Here is a 23,242-nt window from a genome sequence, read left to right as displayed (position 1 = left end):
CGTAAATGTTCTCAAATAGAGGAGTGATTAAATAAACAATGGTGCCTATATTTGACGTGCATCAACATGATTATTACAAATCGAATGTACCGACTTGGTAAGATACCTAAGACAAAATCAAATGGGGAAATCAGCAGAATACAAAATGTTATTCGATTTTATTGGTTATCTATTGCTGTGTAACCAGTTACTCCAAGACTCAGCAGCTAATGACAGACAATGAACCTTCACTATCTTGGTTCCTGGGGTTCAGGAGCCTGGAAGTGGCTCAGCTGAGTGCCTCTGGCTCAGGGTCTCTCAAAGCCATTGCTCAGGGCCTGCCGCCCTCTCAGAACTGGGGCTGAAGCATCCACCTCTAAGTTCACCTATGTGGTTTTTGGTACATGATTATTGGTGGGTTATCAGGGCGCCACCTTCAATTCCTCACCACATCCCCTAGGCTTCTCTGCAGGATGGATCACGACCTGGCAACTGGCTTTCCTCCAGTGTGAAGATTCAAAGGGAGGGATCAGAAGGTTGGGGGACATGGGTGAGCATCAAAGGTGGAAGCCACAGTCTTTCTACAGCCTGATCTTGGAAGTGATGTCCCAGCACACTTGCCATGTTCTGTTACTACAGGTGAACCAGAAAGTCCATTGACTCACCGGGGGAGGCAATCCCACAGGGGCAGGGATCCTGAGAGGTGGGGATCACTGCGGTCACTCTGGAGGCTTTATCACAGAACTCATCTATTCAATAGAGCCACACCATTTAAAACAATAAAAGAGATTTGCTTCAAGATTTAAAAGAGCGAGAGAGGCAGCCAGCCAGAAGACAGAATGGGATCTTCTCTACAGTGCTCCCTAAAGAGTAGGGCCATGGAGTCATTCTATTTTTCTCTATTATTTTCCCTATTTTCCAATAATGAGCTTTTTTTTTTTACTCTTACTATGATGGAAACACTCAATAAATGTTATTTAATTGAAAAAAGAAACCCTGGCCATAAGCATGATATTTGTAACTGATGAAGGTCATTTTAAATCTACTTCCAAGTCTGAGATCAACTTTCTTATATTCCTTTTTTTTTTTTTTTTAAGAGAAAGTAATCAGCTGATGTCCCTGCAGTTAGTAGTTAGAATGTGCTGGCTAAGATCATTAGAATCTAAATCTCCTTCTCCACACCCCTGCCTTCCCGGAGCTCAGCTCCTCCCCTCCCTCCAGCCTCCTGCCAAATTCCCAGAGCACCCTATATTTTAACGTCTGCAAGCGTGAGGGAGCCAGGATTGACGGCTCTGCAGTCGAGTCCCAGGCTGACACAGGCAACGGAGGGTAACTCATGCTTAGCACTTGACGTAACTTTTTGATGACTGAAACCTGATTCCATCGACCGATCCCCCAGTGGCTGATCTCATCTCTTTACCATCAGAGGAACTGAAGCAGAGTTACCAGCAAAGATAAAAAGAGGAGGCGAATGGGCCACGTCTCAACACAGAGAGGAATAAGCTCGTCTTTGATCCTTTGTCCAAAGAACATTCCGGATTCTCACAAATGGGATGGCTGAACCCAAAACATTGCTGCAGTCAGTCCTCCCCCTGCCCCTCCAGCCACATTTTTCTGAGCTGGGTGTCCATGCGGTCCTTCAGAAAAAACTACAAGTTCATTATTATTTTTTTCCACCTATGACTTCAAGGCAAAATCTTTTTTATTTATAAAATTGAACAGAAAATAACAATGCAGTCGACAAAACACACTTGAAAGTGTTAAAAAAAAAAAAAAAATAAGGGCAACGAGTAACAGCAACCACAATGAGCATTTGTGGAGTGAGGCCAGGCTCGGCCAGGCAGGCTCCATGTTGCTCCAGACAAGCCGTGTTGCTTTTAAGCTTCAGTGTACTCATCTGAAAAAGGATCATAATTGTTCCTATTCATTGATTTGTGGTGAAGAGAAAGGACATGACCCAAGGTGGGCGTAGAGTGCCTGAGATATAATAATTGCTTATTAAAATGTGATCTTTCTTTACTGTAACAAAAAATATCACTCAACAGCTTCCAATTCTATAGCGGCCTCCTCTTACAGAGAATGGAATCAAAACTCCTTCACTGGGGCGCCTGGGTGGCTCAGTCTGTTAAGCATCTGCCTTTGGCTCAGGTCATGATCCCAGGGTGTCAGGATGGAGCCCCGCATCAGCCTGCCTGCTCAGCAGGGAGTCTGCTTCTCCTTCTGCCCCGCCCCCCGCTCATCCTCTCTCTCTCTTTTTCTCAAATAAATGAATAAAATCTTAAAAACGGAAAACAAAAAACCTCCAACAAAGCCCTATTTGATCAGTCGCCAGCTGTTCTTCCTCGCATGGCCTGTATTCCAGCCCACAGGTCTTCTCTCCATCCCTGTGGTATGCCTTCTTGCTCCGCCCTCGGGACCTTTGCACTTACTGTGCCTCTGCCCAGAACACCCTTTCCTCAGACATTTGTCAGGCTGGTTCTTTCTCAATATTGAGTTCTTGAGACAAATACCACCTCATTAGCAAGCCTTCCATGACCTCTTTTTACTGAAAATAACCAGAGTTAGTTTCTGTTGTTAGCAATCAGAGAAGCTGAATGAATTCGGAGAACAATCTTCTTGAAAAATAGATTTTGTCCTTTCTTTCCCCACTTTGGCCACACTAGCCTGATGGTATTTGTTAATGTTTCCATGGCTTTTTTTGTTGTAGTTGTTAGAGCCTGTTGCTGATCTGCTTTTAGATTAGCGGGAATTTGTGCTTCGGCTTGTTGGCACCTCACAAAAAGTGGACTAGGAGTGGGGAATAAATGGATGAAGAGGTGCATTTAAAGAAGACAGGACTGCGGTGAGTGTGATGAAAGCATTTCCAGAGAAGTAGTTTGTAGGATGGTTAGTCTAGAAAGGGTAAACTGAAAATGTCTGCCTTAAACATTATACTTATGCATGCTTTGTGTGGTTCCAGCAATATTGTGAGTGCCTAAATTTGAAAACAGAGATGATTATAGGATACAGAGAAGGGATATTTTGCATGACTAATGATTAGACCCAGCAGAACCATAAGGGATTTGTTCTTGACTCCTGAACACCCGAAGATAAAAGATCATCTCCTAAGGAGGCCGCACTCCCTTGAACTTCTGGGCCCAGGATGGTCAGACCCATGCTCATCCTGCTGACTGGTCTGCACACCCACAAGCAACTTGCTTTGAATATCCTAGTGCCACCATCTTCCCTCCTACCACTGGGCCTTTGTATATGCTGGCTTTCCTTCTCTTCTTTACCTGCTGACCTTTCAGTTCTTACCTTACACATCTCATCCTCAGGAAAACCTCCTTTGACTTCCCTCACTAGTCAAACCCCCATGAAGTATTCCTATGAACAGTATGTCCTCAACTTTCCAGCTCTTTCCACAGATTTAATTTTATCATTATTTAATTAAAAGCGGTCTCTATCCCTAGGGCTTAAGCTCTGTTCAGCAGGAATTGTGTCAGATTTTGCTGAGCATGGAATCTGCTATTGCTATCACAAGGATGGGCTTCATATAGTGCAGACATTCAACAAATATTTGTTAAATTAAAAAAAATGAATGAAAGAATGTGTTTTCTTTACTGACTGTAAGCGTAAAGCCATCATAGCTGTTCCTATTTTGAATAGGCAACTTCTTGACTTCAGCCACTTAAGTTTTTTTTAATTCCTATTTTTCAAATCATTCCTTCTGAAGCATTTATTTGTCTTTGACATTTTGTTGCTGTCATAGGAAGGGTAGATGCTATGTGTGTTCCATGAACTCTAACTGATTCACTTTGATTTACTTTCTTTTTTTCTCTCTAGAACAAAGGTTGGCCAACTTTTTCTGTAAAGGGCCAGGTAATAAATATTTAAGGCTTTGAGGACCATATGGTCTCTAAGGCAACTATTCAATTCCTCTGTTGCGACACAGAAGCTGCCACAGATAATGTGTTAACAAATGAGGGTGCCTAGGGGCCAATAAAACTTTATTTACAAAAAGAGGCATCAGACTGGACGTGGTCCCTGGGCTACACTTTGCTGGTTCCTGTTATTGAGGATGGGGAAAAAAACAAGTTCAAAATACGGGCTCAGCCTGGCACATAACCCAGGAGAGTCGTGTGCTATATACAAGGCCCTGGCTTGCTCCCGGACCTCTGGCACATTAATTCAGCTTTCTGGGCCTCAGTGTACAGAGGTATAAAATGGGGACAACCACTCAGCGAAACATGGTTGTGAAGACAGGAGGCTGACAACTAGGTAAGCTGGAACCCGGTAACCTTGGTGAAGATTAACCATACTTGTTTTTATGTTTCCTTTCCACCTATAGTCAGTCATACTAATTTTCTCTTTGTGATTCCTCTGTTGAGATTCTTTAAAAAAATAAATGTATTGAAGGAAAAAAGAGGGAGTCAACATATAGACTGTTTTGAGGTTTAAAAAAAGATTGTTCTGGTTCTTGTGTGGAGGGTGGGTTGGGGGAGCCCAGGGAGACCATGTAAGAAGCTATTTGCAGCAACCCAGGAGGGCAGCAGGGGTGGCCTTCATAGGTGGCATGGCCAGTGGAGGGGGGTGGCTTGTCCCTTCAGTGCCAGGAGCTCCTTGAGGGCAAATGTGTGGCCATACCTGGAGATTTCCATGGCCTGAAACACTGACTGGAACATAGAAGATTCTTGAGAAATGGGTGTTGATAGAGTGAACATAGTAACCACTTTCTGGAAACATCCAGAATGTTTAAAGGACATGTGGTTACCGATGTCCTCCTTTAGTGTCCTGTTCTCTTATCTGTGGGCACAAACTTCCAAAATTCACCCACAACCCAACCATCTCTCACAGCCTCTGCCACAATCAGACCAAGCCACTGCCATGTGTCACCTGGATGGTGGCAATAGACCCAGCCCACCTGCCGCTGCCCTCCCGGCCTTCATCACCATGGTCAATCTACTCACACATTAGCCAGACAGTGTTACTCTCCTGCCCCTTCCTTCTAGCACCATCCATTGCCCTAGAATGAAATCCAAAGGCCCACAGACTCGGCACATCCTGACCTCTCATGACCTCATCTACTCTCCCCTCCCTGACTCTGCTCTAGACACCCTGGCCTGCTCTGTGCCTGAGATACCCAAAGTTCACAGCAGCCACAGGGCCTTGGCTCTTGCTCTCTCCTCTGTATGGGACCTCAGATATCCCTCAAACATCCATCACTCCATTCAGGCCTTGTTACAACATCACTTCCCTGACCACCCCATTCAAAAGCAGCATTCCATAACCCCTACTGGAGTTCCTCAGTTTCTCTTTGCATCTTAGTATCTGCTACAGTATTCACTTAATTCTGGCCTGGCCTTCCTCCCCCACATTTCCCATCAGAATATAAGGTCCTTGAGGGCAGGAACCTTTTTATTCCTCCTGGCTACAAGCCCAAAGCCTGCAGACATGTACTAGAGGTTCAGAATGTGTGTGTTGAATACATAAACGAATGTGGAACACCCAGGAATCATCCATTCATCTCTCCCTCTCTCTAAAAGCAGAAGCAAATCAGACTCATTATCAAAGACAGAATAAATATGTTGGCATGTATTATTACATATAATACTAGTTTCACTCGGTAGAAGCCAATCAACATATAACCAGTGCTTCCTATAGAAGGTGGAGCAGTCTTGCTCAACAGAGCCTTAGTGAAATGAATCTACAGAGACTTCTAGAAAACTGCAAGGAAGGAATTCTTTTCAAACCCACTGGAGACACCGATAAAAGGTAGAATCCTTAAACACAATCAGAATGTTTTATACCCACAAAGATCTAAGCTCTAAAAATATATATTTTTTTTTTTTTTGCTCCTAGAATTACTGAATTTTGAGCGTAAATTGGGAAATTAGCTTCTTAGGTAAAAAAGGGTGGGATCCTAGCTGTACTGAAAATTGAGTAAAGGCAGATTTGGGGAGGGGGTTAAAAGGGTGCAGGCTAAAAACATGCCCTGCAGTTGTAACTCCTGCAGAAATGAAACTTGCCTGGGACTCGAGGAAAAGTTGCAGGTAATCAGTACCGTGCACATGAAACATCTAATATTTCTCTGCCTCACAAAAGTTTGGGGTGCTCTGCTTCTCTAGGCAGAGAGAAGTTGGAAGATGGCATTTGTCCCTGGGAGTAGAGGACACTCAGATCACTTCAACAGCTCTGATTTTCGCCCTACCTCTGGGAATGTTCTCTCCTAATTTCTGGCCAACTTTAAAACATAACCTACTGGGGAAATGCAATAGGTCAAAAAAAAAAAAAAATCAGGAAATAAGTATTCATTCAGCACAATGTGAAACCACTGCATTTGCTCTTTCCTCCCCAAATGTAGGACAAACCAGCAATTCCTTCCTTCCCGGGCTACACCAGCCTCGGGCATCCCTCGGAATTGCGAGATTTTGCACTTGCAGTGAGACCTGGGTTTTCGTCTTGACGTTTGCTTGCTGGGTAACCTTGGGGAAACCCACGGAACTTGTCTGAGCTTCTGCATCAATTAAAGGAGGGCAGTAAGCCCGGCTCTGCCTATGCCACAGATTGCTATGAGGTTTACTCAATTTTCAGTACAGCCAGGATCCCACGAAGCTAATTTTTTGACCTAAGAAGCTAATTTCCCAATTTACGCTCAAAATTCAGTAATTTTAGGAGCAAAAAAAAAATATCTTCAGAGCTTAGATCTGTGTGGGTATAAAACATTCTGATTGTGTTTAAGGATTCTACCTTTTATCGGTGTCTCCAGTGGGTTTGAAAAGAATTCCTTTCTTGCAGTTTTCTAGAAGTCTCTGTAGATTCATTTCACTAAGGCTCTGTTGAACAAGACTGCTCCACCCTCAACTGAGTTGATATTTTTAAAGAAATATGTACATAAAAGTGCTTTGTTTCTGGAAAGCGTGGTTCAAATGGGAAGGCGTCCGGCCTGAAGGTGGGAACTGCAAATCCAGGTGCCTGCATGAGCCAAGCCAGTAGGAGAAACTGGAGACCTGCCAGGGTACAGTCTTTCCATGCAGACACTAGCGATCATATTGCGTACGTAAGTGTAGGAAGATTCTTGGCTTCCACGGAGACCTATGTTTTCATCAGTTTTGCTTAAAACACATGACCCTTTTGTACTAGTTTTTGTTGGTTTGCCATCAAGGGGGCCATGGGTAGACGGGAACACTACATAAAATTTAGAGTACAAGAACAATGCCAAAGACAAAGGACACGTGGATCTGCCGATGGTGAGGTGTAGCAAGTAGGACACTCACGCCTCCGGTTGTGGACACGCGTTTCCACGAGAAAATGGGACTCATGGCGCCAGATTTCCTAACTTGAAGAGAATCCAGGCATTTAGAGCCATAGAGAAAGGCTTCTAATATTTAATTAAAAGTCAACTCACTAATGGAAGTTCTAAAAAACACTAGAAACACATCTGGGGTCAGTATCACTTTGGGGGCTATTGTTTGGGACCCAGACAACCTGCAATCTACTGTTTTCTCATTAACCAAAGGATTAGGTCTTAATTGTCTTCTGGGGGTCAACATAGCATCTAACCGGACATCCACTTCCTACCTGCTAACTCATTTTTCATGAAGGGAACTGTGCAAAATTCCCAGGGAACTGGGGTTTTATTTTTATTTTTTTACTTTTTAAAGATTTTATTTATTTATATGACACAGAGAGAGAGACACAGCAAGAGAGGGAACACAAGCAGGGGGAGTGGGAGAGGGAGAAGCAGGCTTCCTGCTGAGCAGGGAGCCCGATGTGGGGCTGGATCCCAGGATTCTAGCATCACGACCCAAGCCAAAGGCAGATGCTTAATGACGAAGCCACCCAGGCACCCCAGGAACTGGGGTTTTAATGCCCTTTGTGGTTTTCCTTGGGCCCAGTTCCTTTTTAGAGTGATAGCTTTCCACGATGGGAAGAGAGTATGAACAAGTTTTCCTCAATATTTAATTATTTGTCCTGGGTATCTTTTGCTTGCCCTGCACATCTGTGCTGACCCTCCCTCCCAGGCCCGTGCCCGAGGAGGCTGACCTGAGATCAGGGATCCTGTGTCCTCTTGACCCTCTGTTCCCTGGCTTCCCCTTGGATTTTTCCAAAGGGAATGGGCAAGTGGGAGGAGAAGATGGCAGCGGGTATGTTTCCCTGGCTCTTTTTGGCCAGTTGGCCATGAATCCCGTGTAGCTATACCAAGGAGGGTAGCTCCGAGGAAGAGGCCCTATCCTTATGGCCACACCCTCGCCAGGTTCTGGAAACTTTCTTCCTCTTCGCCTTCAGTGAAGCCTCCCTTCTGTCACTAGTCTCAGGTCCCTGTAATGTCCCTTGTTGGTTCTTAACAACCACTCCCACTTTCTCACCATCCTTCTCCCTCCATTACCCAGTGGAGTATGTCAGGGGTTTTTCCCCCTGGTTACCAACTGACATGATAATATTTCACATCACTAGTTATCCGAATGGATCACTTTGAGTGGGATGGTAAGGGCTCAGTTCCAAATCAGAACCACAGGTGAACTCACCAAGCTGTCCTCATGTGAGCACTCAGTAAATATTTGCCAGAAAAAGAGATTAACCTTTATTTAGTCACTGACAAACCTTAAAAAAATCAATACAGTTTCAAACACCTGTCTTAGGAGAAATAAAAGTCTAACACACATTAACTAAAATTTTTTCCAACTTCTATCTATGTGGCAGGCATTTTTTATATAGAATGTAAGGCTGAGATGCCAAAATGTGGGTGTAGAGGAGTCAAATGAGGCCAACAATGATAGCAACGATAATCAAAGCAAAGCATAGTTGTTGAGTGCTTGTTATTTGCCAGGTTAGATGCTGTGTTCTCTGTATATGCTGTCTCGTTCATTGCTCATGTTTTGAGGTAGTTATGTCCCTATACCCATTTTGCAGATGAGAAAATCGAGGTTTATAGATGTTAAGTGATCTCCTACCTGAAGCAAGTGACTGTACCAGACTCAACCCCAGCTGTCATAATTGCCTCTGGATTTCAGTGTATTCAGAGTTTCAAAGAAAGGAGTGGTCAATGAAGACGGGAGTGGTCTAGAAAAATAACTACTGATTAACTAATATTGATAAGTCAGATATTTCAGAAATTGATATTTGAATCAAGGATCCCTGGACCACACTCTGGATCTATGGGGACAAGATGGCATCAACAGTGGTTGTACATGGCAGGTGGCTCTTCCTAATATCCCGGGGAGAGCAAGGGAAGCTGCAAAGCCTGATTTTATAAATTGTTATCTTTATTTTACTACTAAAAGAGAGATTTTGCTCATGAGAAAAGAACCAAATCGCTCAGAGGAGCAATTCTCTCAAAAAAAATTTTACTTTTTCTCCTCACAGAACTGAAATTTCCTTTTGGGGAACTATTTATTCCCCCATTAAATATAGTCTCATAAGACTCTTATTCGAGTTCCCTACCCTTCTCCAGCTCGGGGACATGCCTGGGACTCAAACTGGTATGGTTTGATTGATGGTGAATTGACCCCATCTGTATACACATCTTTTGCCATGTGACTTGGAAGAACCTTCTGTCAAGAGACGGCATTTACATCTCCGTTGCTTGAGTCTGGGCTGGCCTTTTGGCTTATTTTGTCCAACAGAATTGACTATAGTGTAGTTCTGAGACTAGCCCGCAAAAGGCCTTTTGGGTTTTTGCCCTCTGAACCCTGCCACCATCATGGGACAAGTCCGGGCTAGCCTGCTAGACAGTGAGAGAGACCCTGTGGAGCGGTACCAAGTCATCCCATCTAAAGCCTTACAGGAGCAGTTGGGCCTCAGTGAGCCTAGCCTAAATTGCCTGCCTGCAGGATCACGAGCTAAATAAGAGGTCCATGTTTTAAGCTGCTAAGTTCTTTCTGGGAAGAGATTTATGCAGCAATAGCTAACTGTTCCAGGTGAGCCCACTGGATGCTCTCCTTCATGGTACCTGCATCTTGAGCAGGGAAGCCAAGAACACGAAGACATGTTTGGACTGTTAGTCCAGTGGTGGCACCTAGATGGACTGGCCTACAGTTCTTGCTTTTCTGGACTCAGGGTGTCTTGGCATCGGCCCGTTTGCAGCTTTGGTTCTCCAGCCTTCCCACTGTTCTGCGAGTGACTGGAAAACTCTCCATTGGAGTCCTTTCTGCCTAAGGTACAAAGAGTCATTTTCTCACTTTCTTGCACATGCTGTTTGCTCTACCTGGAACATCCTTGTCTACTGCTCCCTGCATCACCCCTACACCCGTTCTCCTCTCAGCACTGGTGTGCCTTGTCTGAGCAGCCTTTTCCCTGCCTATCCAGGACTGGGTTTGGCCATTCTTCTCTGGGTCCACAGGGCCAGAGGAGCATGACACCGTATCATAAACATCATATGTATACTATGACACTATGTTGCAAACATCTGTTTACTTGCATATCGCCCTCTATATTGTGAGCTTCCTGAGTTTCAGGTTTTGCGCTTTTTAAAATCATTTCACTCCCATTCCAAATAACGAAACAAAAACGGAAACCATAGGAGTCTGATATATTGGATTCAGACAAGTAACTGTATCATATATCAGCAGGGTGATCTTAGCCAATCAACTGATGAAACTTCCTAGGTGTCGGGTAGGCCATGGGACAGATCTAGTCTGGAGACCTGTCTTGTCTGGCCTGCAGAAGGTTAATAAGTGATAGTTTAATTGCCACCCCCTCACTATTGTGAGACTGTATATCTGGATTTCTAGTTTCTCTCAAGAGATCAGAGGATTGGCCACCCTGGGTCTGTGTTTCTGTGCGGTAACAACTGGTGGAGAAACAATCATTGCATTATGGTTCTGGTTCTAGTTAGGGTCATGGTTAGGATTAGGGCCAATAAGTCTCCTACTGATGGAGCGTGAGCTCCCTCCCCAGGTCACCATGGGCCCCCCCCAGCTTACCTTGTTACGGTAGTAAGTTGACTTTAAGATGTTTTTGATGCTATGGTTATTACTGTCAAGAAAGTGGGAAAAAAAATGTTGCCAGTCAAATCATGGCGCACCAAAACCGGAGAATGTATGCCAATTTTATACATGTTGTGTGAAGAAAGGAACATCTCAGGATCTTGGAACATGCTACCTTTGTGACAGCAGCAGAAACTGGAGTTTGCCAACATCAGACCAAGTGAAGTTTCACATCTCTTGTAGCCGCCCTGTCTTCTAGGTCCATTTTATACAAAAAAAGTCTTTGTGTTTAGTTCCAACCTTCTGGTATTGAATTGTATTTTACAAGAGGTGTTCATATATATCATTATGTACATCATAATATATAGGATAGATCAGGATCTACATTGTGATATATGATTTATCTCTACATAAATAGCTATATATCCATGTATATCTCATGCTTCACCTCACACTACCCTGCAGGATAATCACCAACTGTTTCCATATATGTAACTATGTTGACTATTAAGCTTATAAAATAACTAGAAGTCTATAGTTATTAGAGGAGCCATAAGATTATTAAAATATTTGTGCCAGTCCACAATCTCTTATCTACAAATCAAAAATCCTAGAACCTCTGAAAACCAAAGTGTTTTTTTTTTTCATAATTCACTTAGCAGAAAAATCAGACCTGAACTGCTTTAAGACATTTTAAAACTTAAAAAAAAATCTCACTTAGTAATATTCATGCTTCACTGCAGAATTATTTATATTTTTAAGTATAGATGCTATTCCCAACCTCACCGAGAATGCTATCTAACATATAGTACACGTATCATGTTCTCTTTCTAAAATCCGGAAAACTATGAATTTCAAAATGCATCTGCTCCAAAGGAGGTGCAGACTTCTGGATGTGTATGAATAAAGACACCAGCCTTCCCCGCGATGAAAGGCTACAGTCAAGAGTCAAATTGAGTTTCCCTTCAGCTTTTGTTCTACCCATTAGGTGAGACTTGATAACACATATTACTTCTTTATTTTGTCCATTCTTGATCCATTCGAGTGACCATGTGTCAGTATAATTGGACATCGTGGCTGAGTAGGGATGGGCTCCTAATTCTCTCTTTTGACTCTAACCACAGAGGGAGAGAAATAATGATAGAAAAAGCACACCCCATGCTCCCTCTGTTTTAATAGGGAATGTGCTGTCAGCAGAGAGTGATATGATAAGGGCTTACATAAATTGATGCTCTAACAATGTGTTGAGAATGGGAAAGGTAACATTTAATAAGCATGTTAGGGTAATTAGTTAAGTCACTTGTCAATTAACTAGATTACCTAATAGCTAATTTGTCTCTCCAAGCAGCAGGCTTTGTGAAAAAGCAGTCAAGGGAAACTTATTTTGAAAGGATGGCCTTTGCACATGAGGATACATAAGCCGGTCCAAACCTAGTGTGGCCGGGGGGCCTTGAACACCACTGCTGGGAATCTTAGTTTTCTTATTTGCTTGCAGAAGACATTCTTTTCTTTTCTTTTGTCTCCTTTTCTAATCTTCTCATCTTTTTCCTCCCTCCCTCACTTCCCTCTTTCTTCTTCTTCGTCTTCTTTTTTTTTTTTTCTCCCTGTAAATGACTCTACCTACGTCAGAGGTCAGCAAACTTCTCCTGTATAGGGCCAGCCAGGAAATATGTTAGGGTCTTTGGGACAGGAGGCAACATGGAGGATGTTGCGCAGGTGCTTATTTAACAAGCAAGAAAACAAAATTTTGGTCAACAAAATTTGACCATTTAAACTGCGTTTACGCAGAACTTCATTCTTAGTTCACTGGCTGCACAAAACAGGTTATGGGTTGAATTTGACCTACTGGCGTGGTTTGCCCACTCTTGCTTCGGGTCATCATTAAGTTGCTAACTTCCTAAGTTAACAAGGATTCTTAAAGCCTTCCCCACTATGTGCCTCCTTCACCCTTGCAAGCAGAGGCTCAGAGCACAGACTCCAGAACCAAAGAACCCAGATTAGAATAGAATCCCAGCTTTGCCAAGAAATAAGCAACCTTGGGCACGTCACTTCTCCTCTCTGTGCTTCTGGGGCACCTCCCCAAATAGAAGCACCCTTCTCATAGGATCACCATGAAGATTAAAGCACGTAAGTAAGCCCTTAGCCCAGTGCCTGGCAATTGGGCAGCACAACATGAGCTTCGACTTATTTCTGTTGCTTTGATAGGGCAGGGAGAAGGAGGAACACCTCCCACTGCAAAGAAATGACAAGCAGAGTCTCTTCCCTGATCCCTGGAGATCTGTTGGGTGGCGGACTTCATGCCCAAAGGAGAGGAGCCAGAAGAGGATATTCTTGGACATTCTCTGAGTGTGCTTAAGCAAACAGGATGCTGTAAATGTCTCTTTGGAGAAGGGGGGGCTCAGTTTGCCTCGTGATTTATTGGGATCCTCTGCTTTTGTGCAGATAGGTTTTCCTGCCTCAGCTTTTCAACAATTGTGCTACAAGTCATGCCCCGTACAGTACAAAGTCTGTCTCTGCGCCCTACATAATATGGGATGTGAAGAAGTGCTATTAAAGAGCCTTCCTGTTTCGGTTTCCTCACTGGCACCACGAGCACTGTGGAAATCTCTAAAGGACTTACTTAGCATGCACAAACTGAAACCGAACCACAGCAAATCCGTGCATCCGCAGCTCAAGAACTTTCAATGCCCCTGGCAGAAACTTCTCTCTTTCCTCTGCCTCTTTCTCTTGCTCCCTTTTGATGTTCCCCTTTCTTTCAGCCTATCCCTGACAGTAAGTGCAATCACATCACACACAGCTTTCTTTGGAAAGCCCCCATTTTTAATGATCTGGCAGCCAGTAGACACTGAGGCCTTCCAGAAAAAATTTCAATCCCTCTTCCCACAGCTTCCGCAAGCCCCAGTGATAAATGACACCTCTCATTCTGTCACAGACAAGCAGCACAGACGGGGGACGTCAGTGATGGATGGCTCACCAGAACAGGAAATCAACTTTAAAAAAAAAAAAAAAAACCTAAAAGAGCTGACCAGGACATTGTCGGGGTCCTGCTCCAAAGGCCTCCCCGAAGAGACAGTCTGAAAGAGACTGAGAAAGTTTTAGCTTAGGGGGAAAAAAAAGTCTGAGATCAAAACAAGGAGAAGAGATATGTATCCATGGAGAAACTGGCATACAATGAACCACAGATTGCTTTGGCACTGTTTATTTCTTTGTGGTGCCCTGGATATTAGCCAAATTTTCACCTACTCTTTGTGATTTATGGAGGAAAAGGTTGATCCCTGCTCTGTGAGAATTCTATTTTCCTGCTGGAGCCTCGGAAAAAAGTGAGTCAAGATTTGTTTGTCAAGCCTAAATTATCCCATTTTGCACTGTCCCCAACGAAAAGCAATAAAATTCCCAATGCCCCCCAAGGGATTCCTTCCACACAAAGATTGCCCCCTGAAGATGAACAACCTTGCCTTTTTATGTTGATGGCAATCACAGGAAAGAGCGGGGAGGTGGCTTCTTTTTCTTCATGCTTATTTTTTTTTTCCTATTTTGTATCACACTTCCTTCTCCCTCCCCCCACCGACGATTTCCATATATTGTACTCAATTGAAAAACCTCTGCACTTCGATCTACTTGGGGTCACTTGATCAACTTGATTTAAAAGGCAAACAATGACCTCATCATCAAATTGAATCTGAGCACCCACTGGGCATCAGGTCTGTACTAGATCCAAACCAGGACACTCAGAAACAGATGGCTAGATTCTTTCTACGCAGGCGGAATCTCTCAACCTCGGTACCACTGACATTTGGGTCCCAGAATTTCCGTTGTGGGTGTTGCCCTGAGCCCTGCAGGATGCTTAGTGGCATCCCTGGCCCCTACCCACTAAATACCATAAGCACACCCACCCCCATCGCGTAGTCGTGACAATAAAAAATGTCCCCAGACAATGCCAAATGTCCCCTGGGAAACAAAATTGCGCCCCCCCCCAGATGAGAACCACTGTTCTAGAAGTTTGAAATCCAGGCTCCAAAGAAAAATAACACTCATGGGATTTGTGGGGAACAATTGAAATTGGGGTAGATAATTAAACGCTAGATAATACGACATAGAAAATACAAGCTATAGGAATTTAGGGACTTGCTCAAAGAGACATTGGCACTGATCAGGTTTGTGCAAGTGCCTCAATGTAAGCGGCCTAACAAAAACAAAATCTTGTAAGTCACGGAACCACCATTTATTTTGTGTAATCTTGTGCATCAGTATGACTGAACTAAATAGTGAGAGGCAGGTTAAAAACAAAAAAAAAGAAATCTTAGTTTCAGATAAATCACATTAAAACTAGTGAGATGGCAACCGACAGTCAAAAACCTCTTCCTTTTTCCAATGATTTTATGAAATGATGTTATTAAAATTTTGATAATTAATTAGTTATCATTTATTAAACATTATTAAACCTTTGTGATCATTTAAGGTTCTAAATTAGATTGAAGAAGGTAGAGCTAAAATTAAACTCTTGTGTCTTATGCCTTCTTTGTAGATGATAAACACAAAATTGTTAACATGCAAATCTTCTAAATTCTAATAGAACTTATACAGTGATATTAAAAACATCCTTTGATCTATCCAATAAAACATGGAATGAAAAGAAAGCTGAGCCCAGTTTCTAGACACCATATATAGTATTGAAGGCTCTCATCCACCCATTGTTGCCAACAGAGATCAAAGGTAATTTGGGAGACACAGACAGATTTACCCATGTGTAAGCCAGTAATGGGAATCACAATGGAAGACAACACAAACACACACACACGCACACACATTTAGCTGAACTGTGATCACAAAGAATCAAAATTAAAAAAAAAAACCCCATGTAATTAATACATTGGGCACAAAAACCAACATTAGCACAAAAATGGAAGAAAAGATCTCAATAAATTAAGAAGAGAGATAGCCACTTTCATCAATTAGAAAGAGCACCGCAAACGCCTTATAAATACTGTTTAATCTGCCGAATTACAAGATAAACAATTTAGGCTGTCATTACGGTATTGAGAGGGGTACCGAAACTACTTTCATTAGGATGTCAAAAATGAGAGGACTTATCCTGTATGGCCCCCCTCCCGGGCTCCCGAGAAACCAGCTGGTGGAATTTGTTCTTCATTGTATTGGATTCTATCTTGGTCAACTTAAGACAGACCATTCTTTGTTCACACAACACTGCCTTGCCTATCAATGGGGATCCTAATCAAATTTTATGCTGTTATAGGACTTTCCTGTCTCATCCTCACCTCCTGGTCTTGCATCATGTCGAGGGCAATTACACATTTATTTATTACACATCCCCAAATATAAAACCGCAAAAACTATACCAAAGACAGCAGCTTTTCAATCATCCATCAAGATAGACCAGTTTCCAAAGACAATCCCTGCACCACATCCTGAAGGTCATTACTCACTCTCGAAAGCTCATTTCAAAGGCCTCCTTCATCTCTTGATATCGTTAGATAGTGTGTGTGCCAAAGTGCTGCTTGGGGATCTCAATAACTCCACGTTCTCCCTCCCAGAGCATGATTAGTGGGAGGTGCGGGCACCAATTTAGGCTGTGTCTACACAATGCCAAAACAGCCCGTAGAGAAATGAAACTGTCCATCACACAACTGGCGGATTTTGCTACATGATGCCAAACTGCGTTGACTCATTTCCCCCCCTCCACTGCATTGACTGATTAGTTGAGTTCATTTTCAGTATCTGAGAATAGATCTGCTTAGCATGCTAGATGTGAAAGGGACCACAGAGATGACACGGTCTTCGCCATCTGGCAGTGCTCAACTCTGGACCCCTGTGCACAGGCTCTTCTCCCCTGCTCCCCACGCTTTGCCTCACCCAATACATGTGAGCACCCACGTCCACTTCTTTTGAAGCTTCAAGATCTTCTCCTGGCCTTTTGAGTTTCATGAGCCAGTGTACTATTCCCCAACTTTTAAGTTTTTGTTTAAACTAGACACGACTCCAAGTGATTTGTATGCATTACCTCATTCAGTCATTACGGCAGCCCTCGAAGGCAGGTGCCACTCTCCCCTACACTAGATGTTGGTGGACCACGGTCCACATCTCCTAGGCAAGGACTTCTCGCTACCCAGCACGCCCACTGCTTCTCTGGCTGAGGGCCACAGGCCAGCCATGGGAGCATGTCTGGCTCACACACAGGGCCAGGTAGAAATGCTGGATAGGAATGCCCCACGAAGAAGCCCTCAAGCCACAGCCAATGGAGCTTTGGTGGAAAACTACCCCAGCACCTTTACCCCTCATATGGGACAACTCTGAGGTGCATGTTCTACACTCGCCCCAGTAGCATCAAACTCCAGTTGTCCACAGTGGTCACTTGCTAGATCATTCAATCACTCACTCTATTCATATCCTTCTCTTCCCTGTGTTCCTCCTCCACTCCCCTCGCGGTATCCTCCTGGGATCACCAACCAAAGAAAGCATTTGTTTCCAGGTCTCATTCTGGGGGAACACAAAAAAAGCATATTTATACAGATAAGAAAATAGATGCATAGGCATTAAACACCTTGCTCAAGAATATAGAATGGCTCTGTTATTTTTGCATCAATACCAGGGTTTCCTTTTGGGCTCTTCCGCCCCTGACTTTTGTCCTTTAAAAGAAGGTGAAGCTCCTCACAACTCTCTGCTTCCACCACATTCTGGTCTGAGGACCATGGCAGAAATGCCTCTCACTCTCGTTTTGAGACTCGGGCATGAGCCTGCTTGAACCTTGGGATGCTGCAAATGTCATAGCTCTTCACTCATCCCCTTTGGTCCTTGCCTATCAGGATGCCCAGGCCTGAATTTTCGTCACAAACATTACTGTAAAATTACATCTCTCCCAATTTCATTTTATTGCTCTAACAAAATTTAATTTTGCTATTGTTTCTTCTCCCATCTTCTTTTTAAAAGCATTATGACTTGTATTAATATATCTTGACTCAATTCTTTGAGGAGGAAGTTTACCCACACACAGTATGTGATATATAATATTTATATAATATATATGATCATATGTAATATATGTTATATATATAATATTGAACTCATCTTTTCTACGTCTGTTACCACTTAGTACCACAAATCCCGAGTCAATGTGTTTCTCCATATAACCCTCCGTATGGGCAACACAGCATCGTATGTGGAGCACAGCTCAAGAGCCAGACTGTGTGAGTTCAAATCTCAGCTCCGCGAATTGTGGGCCATTAGGTAAGTTACTTAATGTCTCTGTGCCTCAGTCTCCTCACTGGTGTGAAAGGAAACAATAACAATATTCAGGGCCATTGTAGGATTGAAGGAATTAAAATATATAAAGTGATTGCAACAGTAACTGGTAGAAAACATTATATAGGATCAGCTATTATCATTACAAGGCAAATGTGAGTCAAGATTATTACAGTTATTTCTGTGAAGAATCTGTTTCTCAGGGGCTTGGGCAGTAGGTCTCACAGAAAACCAAGGCCAAGCTTACACTGTCCAGCTATCAGCCATAAAGCTTGCCCTCAATTTTTCCCAAGCTTCCACATACGAAACTGTGACTATCAGATTTCGGCAAATGTGGAAGATTCTGGGCTAAAGAGCCGACCCCTTGTTGAGGCCTGTCAGGGTCTATGAGTAAAATGTTTCGTGTGCCTTCCTTCCCATAGGCCCCTTAATAAATTCTGGCTCCAATGGTGGACGTGTTTTCAATTCTAATAGTATTCACATATGCCTCATCTGGTAAACAGCATTTGTGCAAAAAACTGGACTGGGGGAGAAAAGCCCCCAAACACTTGTCTTAAGTGTTGCAAAGCAGTGGGTCACGTCAACGCGGGATGGAGGCGACGTTACCCAATGCGATATGACACAACTCAAGCAATGCGATGTGACAAGAACACCAGCAAGGAAGCAAAAAACACGCTGTTTTGGGCCCAAATGCTCATTATCATCTTACACGGCAACCGCTGATTTGTGGAGGCACTAAGTGGGGCAACTCTCTTTTTCATCCTATTACTGTTATTGGCTTGTGTATGGGTTTAGAGAACTTCTCAATGAGCCGGCTCTCTCGGGTGTGCTCGATTTTTAATCTTTGGAAGGCATTCCCCAACAGGGTAGGTCACAACTCCGGTTTAGCACAGAGGCTGCCAACGTGTAACAACCCTTCAGAGCGAAATGAAAGAGTCGGACAAGGCAGGATGTTGTTTTGAACTTGATCTGGGCATTTGAAAATTGGTTTTAACGCAGCCTGGCTCTATTCCTCGCTCTACAGGTAATGAGACGCCACTTTAAGCCTGAAACACCCTCCCCCTTCGGCTTTCTTCCGGCGCTCTAGGCGCAGCTCGTCACGTGACGCAGTCCTAGCCAATCAGAACAGAGCCTACCTCTGACCACAGTGATTGGCTAAAGAGCGGCCATGTGACCGGTCAGGACCAATGAGACTCAATAAGCCTTTTTCCCCTGGGTATTTGGAAGAGAAGCAGGTGGTGGTGTTTTCTCCCAGGGGTCTGAAGCCAGAAGCCGTAGGGAGCTTCTGGGGCCACGGCAGGAATCCTGAGGGTAAAGCTAATGTAGAGCAAGGCAAACTCTAGAATGAGTGTAAAACTGAGTTATTTTATCCGGTGGACCAAGCCAGCCCCGAGGCCAACCACACCTGTACAGTTAAATCACATGAGTCTATTAACTCTATTTCCACGCTTTTTTTCTTTTTCCTTAAGTCGTTTAGAGGTGAGTTTTCTGCCACTGGCAATAGGAAAAAAAAAAAAAATCTCGATTCAGAGATGGCATTGAAAAGGGCACAAAAGACGAGTGTGGTCTGAACACTTCCAAGCAGCCCCCCTTCCCGCCACGTGCACTGCTTGTTGCCCAAAGGTGAAGTTGAAACGCCCAGGTTTGCCGCGGGTGCCCACTGGCTGTCGTGGGAAGTGCCACCTCAGTGCCGGGCTCCCCTCCACACCCTCCCCTGGTGACTGAGGCGCTGTGGCTTACTCAGCCCCTCGCTCCTAGCAGCCCAGGCACTTCATCACGCTGACACGCTGATACGCTGCATGAGTAAGTGCGAAGCACGGCGAGGTCACCGAGAAGTTAACTGAATGGATTATAAGGGACGGTAGACACCCTTCACCGCCGAGGGCCCCGGCAGGTGCAGAAGACCCGGCAACTGGATCCAGCTCGGGCCCCGTGCCCCTCCGCCGTACGCCCCATTGCAGCCCTGACAGTTGAGTCCTAAACAGTTAAATATGAAACTGTCAACAAGGTCCTGTCTTAATAACCAAACTTGAGGCCTTTTATCCTGGAAGATTTATGAAGTAATTTTAAAGAGATCCAAGCAAACATCTGTCAATAAATTGAATGCCGGCTACAGGATTTACAAGCAAGACAAGAATTTCTCATTAAGTGCACATTAACACGGTGGGGATCATAAATAGAAGGAGGCCAGGATGCGGAGCCTCTCAAGCTGTCATTAAAACACTATCTAAGAACTAATGAGGAAGTGATGGAAGGATACTAATGATGCCTTGGGCTCCCAACATTCGCCAGTCTGAAAAGGGCTGGGCAGAATCAGAGGACTCCAGGGAGCCTGGATGCTGGCCCAGAGTGGCTCCTTGCAGCTCATTCTGCTGTCTGCTCGGGAGCTGCAGGTCTCCTCTGTCCACTACCGGGACAGTGGAGGTACCCATGTGGCTCACTCACTAGCACCCCCGATGGAATTCAGCCCCCAGACCCCCATGATGGTTAACTTCAAATGGTCCCAAACACACACATTCAACAAATATTTCCATACCATCTACTTTATGTAGGATGCTGTGTTAAATAATGTTTCCATAGTGCAAGGGGAAACCTCTGGAAACTTCTCTTTGGCTGAAACATACCTTTAATATGCAGACAGACAAGGATTTATCCCTGACACGTGTGGCAAAAGAGGGAGTTTGGGAAAGGCCCTGAAGGGTCAGGTGTCCAGCGCCCTCCCCCAACTCACCCCCTTCCTTGAGATGAGTCTTCCCGGTATGCTTTACCCCCAAGGCCCTCTCTGCACCCCTAGTGATGCACAGATTAGAGCTATCAACAGTGGAAGGTAAGGGGAATTGATTAGATTGGAAACATGCAAAGGTGAGTGAGAAGCTACTTTGGGTCCTGAGGTAAGACAGGTCTGGTCGGGTGCCTGGCTGACCCAGGGAATATAGCAGGGGTGGCCAGTACAAGGAATTAAACCAGGAAGCCACTGACTCTGTGAGTCAGGCCAAAGCCACTATTTATCTTTTGGCTCTTCTCATAATACCCATGCATAACTTATTATTATATTAACACATTGTAATATATCATCATATTATGTTGATATATATATATATATTTTAAAGATTTTATTTATTTATTTGAGAGAGAGAGAATGAGAGACAGAGAGCACGAGAGGGAAGAAGGCAGAGGGAAAAGCAGACCCCCTGCTAAGCAGGGAGCCCGATGCAGGACTCAATCCCGGGACTCCAGGATCATGACCTGAGCCGAAGGCAGTCGCTTAACCAACTGAGCCACCCAGGCGCCCTGTTGATATATATATTTATGTATTGTTCCTTTATTCTCTTTGTTTCCTCACTTGAGTGAACTTTTTTTTTTTCCAAAGATTTATTTATGTATTTGTGTGAGAGTGTTCATAAGCCGGGGGAGGGGCAGAGGGAGAGGGATGGAGGCAGACTCCCCACTGCATGTGGAGCCTGACACGGGGCTTGATTTCATAACCCTGAGATCATGACCTGAGCTGAAATCTGGAGTCCAATGTTCAACCAAATGAGCCACCCAGGCGCCCCTTGAATGAACTCTTTATGAGGGCAAGAATTGTTGTCTTGTTCAACACTGTGTCCCCAGAGCCTAGAACAGTATCTGGCATAGAGTCAGTATTCAGTGGATATTTACTGAATGAATTAATGAATTAATGAACTAGAAACCCTGAGTTCCAGCTAGGTCAAAAAGTGGCCAGACAAAAAAAGTACATGCTTGAGCGAAAATGAAGAGGATGAGAATAGATCATTTTTTTTCAAGTCAGTCCCACATCCAGCGTGGAGCCCAACATGGGGCTTGAACTCACAACCCTGAGATCAAGACCTGAGCTGAGATCAAGAGTCAGACGCTTAACTGACTGAGCCACCCAGGCACCCTGAGAGTAGATAACTTTTGAAGCAAGGGTCCTAAAATGATTACATGCTGAGAAACATGCAGGAATCTTCGGAGGGAACCAAGGCCAGTAGGTAAGGTTTAGTGGGATTCCCAAAAAATAATCAAATGGCTTAAGGACTAGACATAAAATTATCAAAGGAACCAGAAAAAGAGGACCAAAAAGAGGACCATTTTGCACATGACATTTATTATCATTAGGAATGTAAAAATAGTGACGAATTATCATAAATTTTTTTATTTTAAAGATTTTATTTTATTTATTTGACAGAGAGAGAGAGAGACAGCTAGAGAGGGAACACAAGCAGGCGGAGTGGGAGAGGGAGAAGCAGGCTCCTGGCCGAGCAGGGAGCCCGATGCGGGGCTCGATCCCAGGACCCTGGGATCATGACCTGAGCCGAAGGCAGACACTTAACAACTGAGCCACCCAGGCGCCCCAGAATTATCATAAATTATAATAGCACTTTTGAGGCCTCGCCATGCCAGCCACTCTGCTCATCCCTTTATCTGACTGCACTCTTGACCACCATGCACTTGTCTGCACAGTTAAAAGCAAAACCCTGGCCAGGTGCGCAGATTTGATTGACTTGTGTTGCATAGACCGTGGGATTTCAAGGAATGAAAGAATACTCCAGGCTGGCAAATGGTGCCACTGTAGGGCTGAGCAAACAGAGTGGGAAAATGGCCCAAGACAGGCACTTACTTTGAAGGAGGCTCCCCTGGAAGTAGGCAACCTAGTTTTCTCGTGCCACCTTGCACAGTCTCTGACCTGCAAGGAAGAACTGAGAGTCTGTCGGCCAAATAGATGGAAGATTCAGATGCCATTTGTTTAAGAAACACCCAAGTACCTACCCTGTGCCAGGCCCTGTCCTTGGGCATAGGTACTGCATTGAACAAAATATACCCCATCCCTGCTCTAAGGAAGTCAGGAGTCTGGGAGGAAGGTAGAGAGCAAGCAATTATAATAAGTCTTATAAGTGTTACGAGAAGACATCTGTGTTGCTGTATCACCTTTTGGTAAGGATAAATGTTTCAGAGCAATTTAAAGAAGATAGTTGCGGCTAAGTAACTTGAGAAACACTGTCAGAACAACTTTCTGAGACCCATTTAGCAGGGAGGATGGTGCATGATGATTACTTTCTTTTGGCGGATGAGTTGTGTGTGAGACCTCACTTTTCTAC

The 23,242-nt window shown here is 44.1% G+C and overlaps 1 protein-coding gene across 3 annotated transcripts in view; it reads right to left on the bottom strand.

Annotated features, from left to right (window-relative positions):
- The window catches only part of TSHZ2 (teashirt zinc finger homeobox 2), a 436,252-nt gene that overhangs the window by 259,223 nt on the left and 153,787 nt on the right, over window positions 1–23,242 (bottom strand). The window contains exon 2 of one of the 3 annotated variants that reach the window (XM_064573367.1): window positions 17,281–17,381. The exons of the other annotated variants lie outside the window; for them this stretch is intronic. The gene's annotated coding sequence lies outside the window, so the exon portion shown is untranslated. The remainder of the gene's footprint in view (window positions 1–17,280; window positions 17,382–23,242) is intronic. 3 annotated transcript variants of the gene reach the window in all.

This window comes from Mirounga angustirostris, unplaced genomic scaffold (assembly GCF_029215605.1).
Source record: "Mirounga angustirostris isolate CCGP_5_RB_7025 unplaced genomic scaffold, mMirAng1.0.hap1 SCAF_10, whole genome shotgun sequence".
Classification (NCBI taxonomy): Eukaryota; Metazoa; Chordata; class Mammalia; order Carnivora; family Phocidae; genus Mirounga; species Mirounga angustirostris.
Note: the sequence above shows the minus strand (reverse complement) of the source record. Positions and strands in the feature narration are given on the sequence as shown.